This window comes from Saimiri boliviensis, chromosome 12, assembly GCF_048565385.1.
Source record: "Saimiri boliviensis isolate mSaiBol1 chromosome 12, mSaiBol1.pri, whole genome shotgun sequence".
Classification (NCBI taxonomy): Eukaryota; Metazoa; Chordata; class Mammalia; order Primates; family Cebidae; genus Saimiri; species Saimiri boliviensis.
In genome coordinates this window covers 112,978,407-112,994,608 of record NC_133460.1, presented here as the reverse complement: position 1 = coordinate 112,994,608, position 16,202 = coordinate 112,978,407, and the positions used below count along the sequence as shown (strand labels likewise).

Sequence of the window (16,202 nt, the reverse complement as noted above, 5' to 3'; positions counted from 1 at the left end):
TGCTGCATTTTCAGTGTCGTTGGTTTGTAATTTTGAGTGGAAATAAATCCAAAATATATCATCAGGACACCATGTATTTATTTCGGAAGAATTTGTTTGGCTAGCTAAACGAGAGGTCTACTACGGTGAATCCTCAAAATTAAAATCCCTACTGTTCATTTTGAACAAGAGTTTGGGTTTGGGAGACCTTAGCTCAGTTCTGAAATGCAGAGTCCTCTCAAGAGGGCAGAGTGCTGATCTTGCCCCTGTGGTTCAGTCTTCATGACCTGAGGATCAGGTTTCCCCTAGGAGACAGCTGGGCTCAGAGGGGAGCGTTACCTTTACTTCAGATGATCTGGAGGAGTACAGCTTCTGCTGAGCTCCCATCATCTGGGCTCTCAGGCCCAGCCTGTTTCCTGCCTGACACCTGACATTTGGGTGTGTCAAGAAAGAGAAGTCCTCATCCCACTTGGAGCAGTTTCACATCTGCCCAGGTGACAGGTCTCACTGCTTTGTCCTGTGTGATCAGTGTGTTGCCCCTGATCGAAGCCTCGTGCTCTGTCTCTGTTTCCTGGCATTCCACTTTCCTAGGTCACTATGTCTGGTGTCTGTAATCTTGAGCAGGCACTGATAATAAATAGACCCGGTTTAATGGACCAGAAAGAAGGGTGGGAGTCTTCCCCTTCTTCAGAACGCTTCTGGGTTCACTTGGGATCTGTAAATTTCGTCTCCTCCAGTCTGTGCTCTGCACAGGGGAGGATGTTCACCAGGCAAGCAGGATCGGGGCCCCTGCTTCTGGTCTCAGGAGGCGGGCAGCTCACGACCGCATGTTTGGTGATGTCCGCCCTTCAGCCCTCTGCTTCACGCCTTCCCTTTCCATATTTCCTGTGGGAGCTCACCATGTTGTTGGAAACGGCACAGAGGTTCAGTCGACGAGCAGAAATGCAATATGCAGAACAGGTGTGTCATTGGCAGTCAGTGAACGACTTCAGGTCCCTCCCTCCGCACCCTGTCAGGTCTGCTGTGTCGGGTGATTGATAGCTGGGTGCATTCTGGAGACGCCGAACATAACCTGTCTCCTACATGTTAGTAGCTGTTGGGCCGGGGCCCTTTACCACTCAGGACACATGGCTTTGATTTTCTAGAATAATCTCAGGATAATAACCCCTCGTTTGTAGAATAATGCCAATCTCATAGATACTATACAACCTGAACTGTGAGGGTCTGATAAGAAGATTTGGAGTACCTACTTGGTACATAGATATTTAAGAACCAGCTGAAATTCCTTTTAAAGTTGCTCATCTTTGTTGCCTTTTAATTAAATAATTAAATATGTGCATCATTTTATGCCTTAAATTATTCAATGATTGTGAAGTTGCTGGTCCAACAAGAAAAAATAGACATTATGTGAGTGAAATTAATTATATTAATTACGCCTCGATAGTCAACGTGAGCCATGAGGAATGTCTCAGTCCAGAGTCATGTGAAGAGATTTGCGCTCTGTGGAGCCAGCTGGGAAACACTTGGCATTTGTTCTCAACACTGACAACATGGTTGCCTTGTAAAATATCATAGAATGAATGAGCCCACAGACCCCTAATATTTTAAAAATAAAAATAAATATAGTCCAATAAATGTAAATGGTGATATCTAGAAATAAGCCAAAATCACATCAGCTAACAGGTGACCAGCACCTTGAAAGGCTGTTGGATTTGGAAATTATGCTTTTAATATCAATTGTATGTAATATATCTATCAGCCAAGTCAGCCATGTGACGCTGTGGGCCATTCACAAAGATGACCTATAACTGAAGAAAATGAGCCCAAATGTGATGCCCTTGTGGGGATGGTGAGGGCCCTAGCGTGAGCTGGTAGGTTGGAACATTCTGGAATGACAGAGATGAGTGTCTGGGAGCTGCCCGTGCCCTTGTTTAAGAGAGTCCGTGGGGACAGCATGGTGGGGCTCAGGTGCCTGCTGCGCCATTGTTTTTCTTGAGCACAAACCAGATAGAATGAGGGAAGGCTGGTGAAGAGATGAGGCTTGAGGTCTAAGCAGGGAAGGAGGTGTGGGCACGCAGCCTCACTGCAAATCATCACATTCTCCTCAAGACCTCACAAGACTAGCCTCAGAGCCTGCGTGACGCAGCCTGGTGGGGCTGGAAGGGATTGAAGGGATTGACTTACCCCAGAGTGCCGTCCCACTTTTAGTGTCCTGCCCGCTCTCCACCATCCCGACCAAGGGGCTGGGCTTGAACGCTGCCCTCCACGCCCCGCACGATCACCCTTGACCAAGAAGGCCCACAGATCGTTTAGTCAGCATGATCACCATTGGCCTTTGCCCACTTGGTGTTGCCCCCAAGTGTCCCTGAGAGAGTGGGCCAGGGTGACATGCCAGGGCAAGTCAGCTGGGAGGGGCCCCAGTAACGGACAAGAAAGCCAAAAACAGAGGCAAAGCCATGCCTGCCCATGGGACACCCAGTGGCAAAGCGCCTGCCTCTGCTGTTAGGGGAGTGGTTTTTTTTTTTGTTTGTTTTGTTTTTTGAGACAGTCTGGCTCTGCTGCCCAGGCTAGAGTGCAATGGTGCCATCTTGGCTCACCACAATCCCCACCTCCTGGATTCAAGCAATTCTTGTGCCTCAGCCTCCTGAGTAGGGGGGACTACAGACATGTGCTATCAAACCTGGCTAATTTTTGTATTTTTAGTAGAGATGGGGTTTTGCCATATTGGCCAGGCTGGTGTCAAACTTCTGACCTCGTGATCCACCTCGGCCCTCCAAAGTGCTGGGATTACAGGCGTTAGCCACCGTGCCTGGCCGGGAGTCTTCTTTTTAGAAAGGAAATGAAATAAAGTTTGTTAACAAACTAACACTGTTTGATCCAAAGTCAGGATGGAGGCTGAGAACCTTACAACTAACGAATCTGGCATACCGCATTGAAGTTAGACTTAGACACGGAGGTCTTTTTTTTTTTTTTTTTTTTTTTTAAATTAGAAATGGAATCTCCATTTTAGCTCACTGCAGACTCAAACTCCTGGACTCAAATCGTCCTCATTCCTCAGCCTCCAGAAGTACTGGTACTACAGGTGTGAGTCACTGAGCTCCACCAGATATGAGGGTCTTTGAAATGCAACATGGAAATGGGCCTGTCGTCTGTCAATTCAGCATGCTGTCATTTGATGGCTGCTGCCTATCTTCTATGTCGAGTTCCTCTTGCTGGTCTGAAATTCTGTTAGATGCTCCAGCTTCCTGCTGTGATCATCACCCAACCCCACTGTGCAGGGACCTGAATTCTACGCCTCCAGTCTCATGAAAGGAATGCCTGCCCATGTTGGCATGAAGACACTTGTTTCTTTGTTTTTTGTATTTCACCCTCTTCTGGTTGTGATCCATTGTCTACTTCTCTCTTTCTGTGTGGTGACCTTGCCTCACCCCCTGCTGCGATGGACTTCGTTGCTTTGCCTGGCTGGCATCTCATATTTAGAAATACAACAGAAGGAGAGGAACTCTTCTGTACAAATACATGAGACAACCTATTAGGCTTGAAAGAACAGATTTGAGATATCTCAGTAGTGATGACCTACATCGCTTGTCTAATGGCAACTTCCTATTTCAAAGACCTCAGGCAGTGACAGTTCATTGGGTCACTGATCCGGTTACTTCTGAACACTTCAGGCTAACACTGGCTGAGATGCTGCTCCGTGGTGGGGTACAACATTGACCACAAAAGGTTAACAAATACAATTGTGGCTCAAGATGAGAAATGTCAGGGGCACGCGAGGTAGGCTGAACCGCAATGAGAGTACTTGGCAATCCGTCAAGCGATGTGTGGCAAAGACAGGCGGCTCAGTGTCCTGCCAGGCCAACAGAGAGGGCCTTTCCAGTTCCTGGGCAAGGCAGGCCTTTCTGTGATGATGCTCCAAATGCATCGTGTCTCTAAGAATCAGACACACCGTACAATTGAAGTCTTGTTATTTGTGCTGAAAAGAAAGTATTATCTGAATAGAAACTTGTAAGGCACATAATGCTATCAAAACTTTTCCATATATATGTATATATATATAAAATATATATATATATACACACACACATATATATGCCTTAATTTATGATAGTGTAATGTAGCTGATTATTGTACATCATAATGAATCAGAATCAACATTTGCATAAATACTGAGGGCATTCTGTGTGCCTTGTGCTGTGCCAGGCACTTAGGCTACAGGGTGAATGGAGAGAGCCTGTCACCCTCTAGTGTTTGAGTCTGTTGGGGAGATCTGTGCAAACACCTGGATGGGCTCCAGCGGGGCAGAAGTCAGGGGCAGTTCTGCAGGTCAGGCTCTTAGTGGAGAGCTTCTGCCGAGTCTTTGGGTGGGAAGAACACTCAATAGTACACTTTTGAAGAACAAAGCCTTCATCTCTTAGGTGTTTAAGTTTCAATAATAAAAAAAGATCAAACCAAAAATCTACGTACTTATGTACTTATGTTGAGACAGGGTGTCACTCTCTCACTCAGACTGGAGTGCAGTGACATGACCATGGATCCCTACGGCTCAGTGACCCAGGCTCAGGTGACCCTTCTACCTCAACCTCCCCAATAGCTGGGATGACAGGTGCATGCCACCATGCCTGGCTATTTTTAATAATTTTTGTAGAGACAGGGTCTCACTGTGTTGCCCATGCTGGTCTCAAACTCCTGGGTTCAAGTTATTTTCCTACCTCGGCCTCCCAAAGGGTTGAGATTACGGGCATGAGCCACCACACCCAGCCCAATTCTGCATTTTTATGTTGTCTGCCTACCAGCCCTTCATTCTGTTAGTTATAATATCAATTCCTGTTTTTTGAATGAGGGGCTTCCCATACCTCTTTCCTCCATCCTTTGACCTGACACCACTCTCTGACCTTTTGCTTTGAGGACAGGAACTATCACATCCTTCCAAGACCCCAGGGATTGGTCTAGCTGTGGATCTGCAGGTGCTGGTGCTGGTTTTTTTGTTGTTGTTTTGGCTGTTTTTGGCCTGCTTATCTCCTCTCACTTTCTGAAAGCTCCTTCAGAGCCAGGCCTGTCTGCCCCCTCCATGTCCCTCATACCTGGAGCGTGTCTGGCACATTGGGGATGATCAGTCAATATTTGTTCTAATGAATGGCTGGTTGGACTTACTGATTGGACAAATGAACAGATGTGTGGCCCAGGCTGAGAACCTCCATGGGGCTATTCTGACAACCTTAGTGTGAGGGACGCTCTTCTCTTGGTAGAGTCGTAAGGAAGACAGCACTGAGCTTCTGGTGGTCACACATCCTGCCAAAACCAAGGTGGGGGCGAGGAGTTAGAGTGTAGAGAGAGAGAAGTTGCCCCTGCCCAGGGGGATGGCCAGGGTCCTGAAGGCAGGGTGGAGGTGAGCGGGGGGCGTTGGGGGTTCTCCATGAGAATTCAACCCATGAAGTCAGGAATAAAAGGGATCTATCTATGGTGACATATACTCAGGATTTTGTTTTTGTTTTCTTTTTTTTTTTCAATCTGCAAACTCTTTAGATGTATGTGAGTGTAGGTTACTACTCTGTGACCTTAGAAAATCATCCAGGTTTAATCTGTATGTAACTTTTGATCTGTAAACAGGGACAGTTTGAACAAGATGGGTGCTTTGGTCATCTGGTGCCTTTTCCCTCTTTCCGTGTAACTCCCTACCTTTTCTCTCTGAGGTCCGCATCTTCTCACATCAGTGCCATCCCCAGCCACTGAAAAGGGACCTGGCACTTACGCTGCCTTCTCTCCCTGTGTGTTAGTCCATTTTCCCATAATGATATAAAGGAATACCTGAGACTGGGGAATTCATAAAGGAAAGAGGTTTAATTGACTCACAGTTATGCCTATCTGGAGAGGCCTCAGGAAACTTATAATCATGGTGGAAGGGGAAGCAGGCATGTCTTACATGGCAAGAGGTGAGAGAGAGAGAGCAAAGGTGCAAGAGAGCAGGGAACACTGCCTTGTAAAATCGTCAGATCTTGCGGGAATTCACTGTCAGAACAGCATGGGGGAAACTACCCCCATGAGCCAATCACCTCCTGCCAGGTCTCTCCCTCAACACTCGGGGATTACAATTCAAGATGAGATTTGGGTGGGGACACACAGCCTGCCCATATTACCCCACTTGCCCTGCCTTGATTCCATGCCATCTCTCCTCCTGTTGGATCTTGGATGGTCTCTTGGCCTTGATCATTCCTTCCCAGGGCCCAGAGTCACAGATGCTGTGACTTAGGAACCAGTCCACGGCCTCCAAGCAGCCCTCCTGATGCTAGAACCTTGTTATGGCTCTCCCAGTCCCACAACCTTTCATTTCTCTTTACTAGGCAACATGCCCAATTTCATTCTTCCTCTCCTCCTCCCTCCTTGCCCTGTTGCAATCAGGCTGCCACCTCTACAGCACCACCAGGACCTAAAAGAATGCTGATGGTCTCCTAATAGCACGTGTGCACTGGCACACATGTGCAAGTGTGTGTGTGCATGTGTTTAGGGATGTGTCCGTGTGCTTGTGCCTGTCACTGCTACTGGCTCTGTCACACACACCCTTCCATACTGAGCTGGATTCCTCCATCTCTGTCGGGTCCCCCTGCCCACCCAGTCTTCTGACCTCCCCTCCTCCAGCTCTCCACTCACCCTCCGGTCCCTTACTAGGCCAGGCTTCTGCCCTTGTTACTATTGGTTCTGTATACTTGGCTCATCCTGTGCAATGTTTAATGCCTGAAACCAGGCTTCTGAGAAGCAGTTTAAAAACAAATGCTCACTTTGTGTTTACCCTGTCCTCAGGCTGTGTTGATGTCTTGAATTTTCACAAAGCTTTAGCACTTGCAGCTGAGGCATCCAAGAAAATGTTTCCTTCTTCCCATCAAAATCAGAGAAATAACCGGCCTGGCTGATCCCCTTCCCAGGAGGCCCACACAAAGGCCGTGATGTTAATTGCATTTAACCTACTGGAGTCCCTCGTTTTTTTTCTTTCTACAATAACTAATATGTAAACTATGATTGCACTCGGAAATTACTTTCACTTAAATTCTATTATTGAGGCCCAGCACGTGAGAGAGCCGTAACCCATTTCATTAAAAGACCAGTCACGCCAGGTGTTGGCCTGGCCGGTTCTTTTCTGTGAGTCACACTGGCAAATGTGACATATTATCAGTTGGTTTTGAGGCACATGATAAGAACAATGGTGAGTATATAATTAAATGGAAATTCAATTCCGGCCCAATGGAGAAGAGTAGAACTTTTAAACTATAGTAACACAAATTGACCTACCTATAAAATTTACCCCCGATTAATCTTGTCAAATGACACCGATGTCTGTGCAAGTACACACTGGTATGGGGTAATGACTCTGTTTTTTGTTTCTGGAGGGATTTTGACACGTGTCTGCTCAAGTTCATTAGTGTTCTTATCTCTGTGGACTCATTTGACAGCACAACAAGGACGAAGGTCAGTGCTGGATGCTGACGCGGGTGGGTTAGCCCCGCTCTGTGCTTGCGTTGTGCTAACAAGCCTGGAGAACACGCCAGCTTTCCCATAGTCATGTCCTTGGCCTATACCCGACACGTGGAATTGCAACAACACAAAGAAAAGCAGCTCAGAGACGATGATATGCCAGGTTCCAGGAGAACAGCAGGGCTGGAGAAGAAGCCTGGCCTGACCTGCCCAACAGGGAAAATGCCAACCCCTTACCACCTGGAGCCTCTGACCTACCCAACAGCTTGGGAAAATAGTGACCTCATGGCGGGCCCTGAGCTGCTGCCAGATTCCAGTGTGGAACCTGAGAGGAGCAGACAGATGACCTTCCGCTCTGCAGGCTTATCCTCCTAAGGCTGGGGCTTGCGCACGGCCTCTCCATCACTCACTGCAGAGGCCAAGGTCAGGAAGCTTCTGGTCTTGCCCTGACCCAGTCTAGCATGGAGGGGTGAGCTGTTGAGATTTGAGTCAGACATTGAGCTCTGGCCCAGGAGCTATCCTGGGAGCTGAGTCTGGTGAAAGAGACCTATTTGGTCAGCCATCCATGGAATCCCAGCCTCCTCCACTCACTTGCAACAGACACAGGACGATGGGGATGGGGCATGTGGCTGAAAGAGCACCCAGGTGGGGGTGCCAGAAACAGTGGCTCCCCCGTGAAGCCCCTCCAATTGCTCCCAGCTTGGGCTGTCTGATGGCTGCTGGAATGCTTGGGACACTCATTCCTCACCCTGATGTGACCCCTGAGCTACGTGTGCCTGCTGTCTTCGCAAGCATGGGTGATATCTAATGTGCTTTCCGAGAGGGCTTGTGCCAACTTGGTGGCTCTGCGCTTTAAAAGAAGGCGGGGTCATGGGCTTTGTAGGCACCCATTCTTGGACTTCAATTGAGCTCTCCCAGGATATTAGTTCTGTAAACAGCTTCTCTCTGAGCCAGAGCACCACGTCAGCCCTGGCCTCTCAGGGATGTTGGTAGAAACACGCCATGCACCATCATCGTGGGACACGCCAGAGCTTCCAGTTCCATGCTGTGCATGCCTTGAATTGGAAGAGGTGGGGATCCCTGGGCAGGGTGCCCGGGCTGGGTCCCCTGGCTGGCTGGCTGAGAGTAGCTTGAACCCGTAAGTAGTGTGTCCAGAGAGGAAGCTCTCTGCTGCTCCCCACACTGTCTGCCTGGGCCCTGGGCCTCCAGCCTGTGTCCTGCAGGAGGCCTACTATAAACGTGCTTTGCTCTGGGGAGGGACCACCCTCCCAGGGACAAATAGAGAAACTGACCCTGCTGTGCATGGCTTGCCTTTCTGGAAGGCTCTGGCATCCACAGAGGAACCCAGAGGTGCTGGATAGGGGCTCCTCTGGCCTCCAGGGTGGCTGGCAGCAGGCTGGCGTCCTGCCCTCTCGGTCACTCCCAGGCTGCAGGAGTGCTCTCAGCACCCTACAGCCCTTCACCTGTCTGTGGGTCTCAGTCTTTCTTACCAGCCTTCCCACTTTCCAGATGGGAACACTGAGGCCCAAGGGGGTGTATATCAGATCTGCCAGGAGGAGGGTGAGAAGCTGAGGCAAGCTTGGGTCTTGTCACCAGGCCATGTGGCTACCTTCCACTCAGCACACTTGGCTGAGGACTTGCCTGCGGCAGAAAAGATTCTGTCCTCTGAGAGAGCTCGGGAGGAGAGTGCAGAGGATGATTGGAGTGGAAAGATGTGGGTGGGAGGGCGCTTGTTATTTCTCAGCTGTGTGATCTCAGGAAGTCACTTCCCACATCAGGGCCTCGGAAGCATGGTTTTTGTTTTCTTTTTTTTACAGATGAAGAAATTGGAACTATTGCTTTCTAATAGTCTTTATGGCTCTAAAATTAAAAGACCTATTAGAGTTTCCTTGAGTAGGTTTTGTTAGCGTCCCTCTGGGATTGTGAAGGTGTGGGTGTTCACCCGGATCCTGAAACCCAACGTTGTTGGGCTGCCCTTCTGGGCCCACTGGATCACCCACTCCTGTCTCTTGGTCGGGGTGGGGGTGTTCAAAGCTGTTCTCTGCAGCCCAAGGAGAGACCTGGTCTCACTGGGGAGGCTGGCCGAGCCCAGCCTCTGTGTCCCCAAAGCCACCTCTCCTGGAGGGCCCTACGGCCACAGCTGGCTTGCTTCTCTTCCTCTCTTTCTCACTCTCTCTTTCTCTTTCTCTCTCTCTTTTTCTTTTAATTTCTTTCTCTTTCCCTCCCTCCTCCCTCCTCCTTCCCTCCCTCCCTCCGTCCCTTCCTTCCTTCCTCTGTTTCTTCCTTTCCTTTTTCTTTCCTTCCCGCCCCTCTCTCCTTCCTCTCTCCCTCCCTCGTTCCTTCTTTCCTCCCTTCCCTCCTTTCTTCCCTCCTACCTCCTTCTTTCCTTTCTCCTCCACCTCCTCCTGCTTCTGAAGGAGCTTTATAGAAATGCTTCAATTCATCTCCTTCCCCTGTAAATGCCCTACTGGGTCCCAGGACCAGAGGTGTGGCTCCTGGTGAGGGAATGGAGAGAGAGAGGGCTGGTCTTCTGCGGTCTTTTCCTGGTTGGATTTGTGCAGGTTCAATACAAGTGGACTCCCTCTTTGCATCCGCTGAAAGATAAGAAAGAGAGACCTGGGTTGGCACAGGGGGTCAGAGATGTCTCCCAGGGGCCAGCTCCTCCACCCAGCTCCCAGAGCTTCCTGGTGGGGGCACGGCACCCTCTCCGCCACGCCACGCTGCACAGATGTCGGGGGTTTCCCTGCTTATTACATCCCAGCACAACACCCGCACACTTGAACTTGGTTTGGAAATAAAATGCTTCGGGCCGTCAATACTCTTCAAGAGCTCTTCAAAGATGTGATCAAAGGGTCGACGGCCTGCCCCCTGCCCAGCCCTTACACATCTGGGAAGGACCCCCCGGCTTGCCTGTGTTGACCCCCCCCCCGTCTCCCTTGCCCCCTGAGCTGCCACCCAGCAATTACTTATTACAATCGAGTGTTTTCAATTGTGCATGTGGGGGAGGGCATCCAACAGAGGAGCTAAAAATAGGATCTCTTCGAGAAGCCACTGTTAAGCCACAGTCTCTTAATCTGAGTTTCTAGAAAAGATCAAGGTTTGCATTTTCTCCAAATATAATGGTACAGATAGATGACCAAAGCATGTCCCTGGACAGGTTAATGAGTGACCCTGACTCTGCTACCCTGGGCAGAGTGGCCAACAATCAGCTCTGGCCTGGGGTTGGGCACCACCATGGAGCGAGCTTCACTGGACCCAGAGTGGCTGGAGCAGGGTGCCCCACCCCCACACATGTGTGCAAAGACAGGAACAGACCAGCCCTGTAGCCACAGCACTCTGCCCTCCCATGCCTGTGTGCAAATGGAGGTTTACCTTCCCGGCATCTCTTCCCTCTATGGCCTCAAGGCTCCTCTGAGATGCTCTCCGTCCTGGCTGCTGTCCTCTCATTTTATTGTTCCTCTGTCCTGCAGACGGCAGCTCACACTTCTGTGTCTTTGCACACTTGGAGTGCCTTGCCAGCAATGCCCACTCACCGTGCCCTCCCGTACCCCCTCCCCAGCTAAGCCTGCTTGCCTGGCATGTCCTCTGCTCTGCCCTGGTGTCCTCTCCTCCCAAAAGCATTTCTAAGCCTTTCTGCCTCACAGTTAGAGGACTGCATAGATATTCTTGACCCCATAGATACTCTTTGGATATATTCTTCTACCGTTGACCTTACATGTGAGCTCTTTGGTCAGGGACTGTGACTTGTTCATCTTTGAATCTCTCAGTTTAGAGATAGGCACAGATGAAGACTCTGTCTGTGTTTGCTCACAGCATTTATGGGACGTCGACTTACTCTTTGAGGGGAACTTCCATGTTCCAGGTTTTTTGTCTCTGTCTGATGCCGGGGAAAGGCAGGCTCTTCATTCCCCTGCAGCCAAGAGTGGACTGGGGGCTGCCTCCTGGACTGTGCTTCCTAAAACGTGTTCAAGTGGGATCAGCAGCTCTGGGTCAGGCTTGCCTTGGTCTGGAATCCACTGGTGGAATCAGCAGGTCCCTGGCTGGGAGCAGAGGGTAACCACGTCCCAGCTGGGCATCTCAGGAGAGGAGCATGCCTGCAGTTGGAGGGGCCACATCCCCGATTAACAACAAATAGTCCCACGGCCAGGGTTTTTATCTGCAGAAACAAAATCTTGGGTGTGTTTTCCTTCTTTGAGAAAGTGGATAAGCGCTGGCTGTCCTGTTTTTTCCCTTGGACAAACCATGCAAAAAACCCTGAACTCACAATGGAGCAACTTCCATTTCAGATCAGTTTCTCCTCCTCTAACATGGTCTATTTATTTTTATTGGTTTGTTTCTCATTAAATCCTTCAATTACTCTGCAGTGTAAAATGGTGAAATTATTGGCATGTGCCACCTTCATCATGTATCTGAGTTTGCTTATTACACTTGCAGAAAATGCCTGGATGGTATTTGGTTCTGTTGTGAATTGAGACAGAGTTAATAAATATTATTTGGTGTTTTTTTCCCTGAGAAGCACTGCTTTTCTTGATTGTTTTTTACAGTTGGATTGGGAATATTGATTTATTCACCACTGTTACAATAATTGTATACAAGAAACAAAAAATGCAGAGGTAACATTTCATCAGCTCCAGCAGATTAATTAGTTGTAGTAGATTAGGCACAGTGTTACAGGGAAGATTTGCATTTAGAGAAAGAAAAAGTTTCTTCTTCTCTTTTTTTTTTTAATCTTAAAAAAGCCAAGAGAATTTAATAGAGATGTTTTACCCTAAGCTGCTTCACTCATTAGTCAATCAGTCTTTCCAGATGAAGCCTCGAGGATAAGCGTAAAAGAAAATATTGGATGAAATTACTGAAGGAAAGGTCTAAGGAATATGGAGAGAGCGGACTGATTCCCTCTTAAAGGAGAAGTTTAAGAAAATGAAGAGCATTTGAATATGCAAATGTTCAAACAAAAGTTTCTTCCACGAATTTCGGGAGGGCTCACACACTCAAGAACTATTAGGTCTCCTTTCAGATTTTTATGATCAAATCCTATGCATGGTGGTTTTGTTTGCATTTATTCTGTTACCAGAATGTAAAACAGCTTGAAGATCAGAAGAATCATTTTCTTTTTCAGTTGGGCCACATGACGGAAAAAGCTCTAAGTCCCCTAAACACAAACATTGTACAGTTTTCCCTGAGTAAAATGAGGTGTGACTGAGCAACATGCAGATAACTAGGCTTCATTCACGTTTGCTGATCCAGGCTGATCCAACTGAACAAGAAATGAGACTGGAGGCATTGAAGGAAATGCCACAGCTTTTCCTCCCCCGCCTCTGGACAGAAGGCACTACTCTTTTTGGACCACTTCAGGACCCCCACAGGGCTGCGCTGCCCATTGCCACAGTTTGGCGAGATTTTTGCTGTTGTTACTAAGGGTTTCAGCCATTGCAAGATGCATGAGAAGTTAGAAGCTGTTTTGGCTGTAATGTACATGGGAAAGTGTTGTAAAGGTGACAACTGCAAAATTAGATGAGGGAAAAGGTCAGGGAATAAAAGCTAAAGTGGGAAAAAAGAGGCAGGAGGCAGGAGGAGAAAATGGAAGAGGAGATAGGCCCAGACTGTGCAGCTACAGAGAGAATATTCTTCTAGGGTCACCAGGAAGCCACAGACAGGGATTCAAGGCTTTCTTTGTAACCAGGCTGCTAGGTTCCAAGCATGGATCAGGAGGGAGCTACAGGCAAATTAGACTCAGTCCCAGCTCTCATGCGGTAGACTCTGAGGCACGGACCTCTGCTGTGCTGCCCGTAGGAGGAGCGCTGGGCTCTCAGGCTTGCTCAGTGGCATGTGGGAATCCAGGGTGGTTGGCACTCAGCCACGATCTCTGGTCTCCACTCGGAGTGCACACTCCCATCACTCTTTGTATGAGCTCGTCTGGGAGTTCAAGTCCAGTGGGAAGCACTGGATGAATTTGGAATCATGGAGGAAACCACTTAGCAGATTGCCTTGGTTATTTTAACCTGGCTCTCCAGCTTCGGTAACTCCTCAAGATCAAAAAACAATGTCTCAGCGTCTGACTTGTTTATTCTTTCTGTATGTATGTTAGTTTATTGGGCTTTGTTTTATTTAGCCCCACGTTGAACATGTCCTGAGGATATTTTATTTTTTACATTTATTTTATTTTTTACATGTTTCTTGATTTTTCAGCTTTATTGCAGTGTCCTTGACAAATACAATTGTGTACGTTTCAAGTGTACAACATGATGATTTGATATAGGTGTATGCTCTCACAATGATGACACCCATCAAGTTAAGTTACATGGCCATCACCTCACCTAGTTACTGTGCTGTTTTTTCTCTTTGTTGTTGAGAATGTTTAGGATGTACTCTCCTAGCAAATTTTAAGTGAACAATAGAGTATTATTATCTATAATTCCTTCCCGTGTTGTTCATGAGATTCCTTGAACTTATTCATTTTATAAATAAACACTTTACCCTTTCATCAACACTTCGCGATTTCTTTATTTTATTTCTTTATTTTTATTTTTTTTTTTTTGAGACTGAGTCTCACTGTGTTGCCCAGGCTGGATTGCAGTGGCATAATTTCAGCTTCCTGAAACCTCTGTCTCCCAGATTCAAGCAATTCTCGTGCCTCAATCTCCTGAGTGGCTGGGACTACAGGAGTGAGCCACCATGCCTGGCTAATCATTATTATTATTATTTTTTGTATTTTTAGACAGAGGGGGTTTCACCGTGTTAGCCAAGACGGTCTTGATCTCCTGACCTTGTGTCTGCCCACTTTGACCTCCCAACATGCTGGCATTACAGGTGTGAGCCACAGAGCCTGGCCAACATTTCCCAATTTCCCTGTATACACAACCCCAGTCACCACCCTTTTAGCCGACACCCTGTTTGTGGGTTCACTTTTCTGCTTTTTGTTTTTAGATTGCACACATAAGTGATAGCATAGGTTTTTTTAAAGTAAGTTTGTGAGGAGCGTATGGTTATATCCAGGTGAATTAATAGGGTGACTTTCGCATTGCAAAATTTCTTAAGGAATGAGTCCACAACTACATGAGATGTCCCCAGTCTGCATTTTTCCTGTCCACTGCAGACATTGCTAATTTCTAATTTGCTTTTTATCTTTTAGTTTTTCAGTCTTACTTTGTAGATGCTTATTATCACTGTAATCACTGTCAGCAAGATAGGTGAAATCGGTTGCCATCCTGTTTTATTTTTAATTTTTATTTTTATTGCAGATTCTCAAGGTGTACAATATCATGTCTTGATATATACATACTAAAATGATTGCTTCAATCAGACAGATTAACATACCCATCTTCTCACATGGTTACCTTTGGGGTGTGTGTGTGGTAAGAGGTTCTAAAATCTAAAAACAAAATTTAAAGTTGGAAAGGTTATAAGCACATGTTGTAAAGTTCTATCTGTGGTTGTAACCTTGGTGATGTTCCTCTGAGAGTCTGGGGCTTCCTAGGGCTCTGCTAGGCCACTGTGCACCTGCTGGTGTCTTCAGGAGGGTCACCTGGGCTGCTGGGAATCTTGTTCTGCTGTCCTAGAATGATTTCAAATGTGAATAAGGTCAGCCAGGAGGGAAACTGGCCATCCCAGCACATTTCAGATGCTACTGGGAAAAGGACACATGGCCATCTACTGAGCGGCTCATTTTGTTTTGTTTTGTTTTGTTGTTTTTTTTTGAGATGGAGTTTCTCTCTTGTCAATCAGGCTGGATTGCAGTGGCACTATCTTGCTTGCTGCAACTTCCACCTCCTGGGTTTAAGTGATCCTCCTGCCTCAGCCTCATGAGTAGCTGGGATCACAGGTGTGAACACCATGCTGAAGTAAATTTCATAATTTTAGTAGAGACGGGGTTTCACCATGTTGGCCAGGCTGGTCTCAAACTCCCGACCTCAGGTGATCCTCCCACTTTGGCCTCCCAAAGTGCCTGGATTATAGGCATGAGCCACCGTGCCCAGCTTGAGTAGCCCATTTTGAAGACGCCTGTTAGGAGAGAGAACCTCAATTCTTAAAGTTGATCGCTTGACACAGTACAGCTTCCACTTTGAACCAATTGGTCACTTCAGAGTTTTTTTTCTAATTCTCAGTTGTATAACTTTCTCTAACTTTTTATTTTGAAAAATGTCAAACCCACAGGAAGCATTGAAGAATAGAACAGTACACAGCCTTTTCCTCTGTCTTCTGTTTTGCCACGTGGCTCTGTATGTGTGTTTTCTGAACTATTTAAAGTAAGTAAGTCACTTCACCACCGAAGACTTGACCTTACATCTCCTGACAGCAAGGACACTTTCGTTCATAAGCCATTATCTCACTCAAGAAATTTAACATTCGTATAATAGTATCTAAGATCCCATTGATATTCAGCTTTCCCCAGTTGTCCCACTAATGTGATTTACAGAACCAACTATCCCCGTATTTCATTGAGGATAACAGTGCATGTTGTTGTTTTACAAATTTTATAATTTTTAAAGAAAGAAACATATTACATTTAATTATAAACTATAACTAGCTGATGTTTAATAGGTGTTTCCAGGTTGGTTGTCACTTAATGCTTAGATATGATATGTTTGTCCTTCACTGTTCCCCTTTGAGACTACTTTGGGGCAGCTTTATGTCATAAGTGGGTTCAATTTCTTTTGCAGGCCTTTTCACATGGTGCTATAGCTTAAATGTGTTCCCCAAAGTTTGCGCATTGGGAACTCAATCACCAGTGCAGCAGTATTGAGAGGTAATTAAGA

General features: G+C 47.1%; 1 long non-coding RNA gene across 7 annotated transcripts in view; it reads left to right on the top strand.

The window, feature by feature from the left end:
- The first annotated feature begins 8,380 nt into the window (after positions 1-8,380).
- Positions 8,381-16,202, top strand: part of LOC104650216 (uncharacterized) — a 57,399-nt gene continuing 49,577 nt past the window's right edge. For 6 of the 7 annotated variants that reach the window (XR_012512970.1, XR_012512969.1, XR_012512971.1 and 3 more), the window contains exon 1: positions 8,381-8,584. This is a non-coding gene — a long non-coding RNA (uncharacterized LOC104650216). Of the gene's footprint in view, positions 8,585-11,928; positions 16,193-16,202 lie in introns of those variants that run through there. The other variant, XR_012512973.1, reaches the window with a different exon arrangement.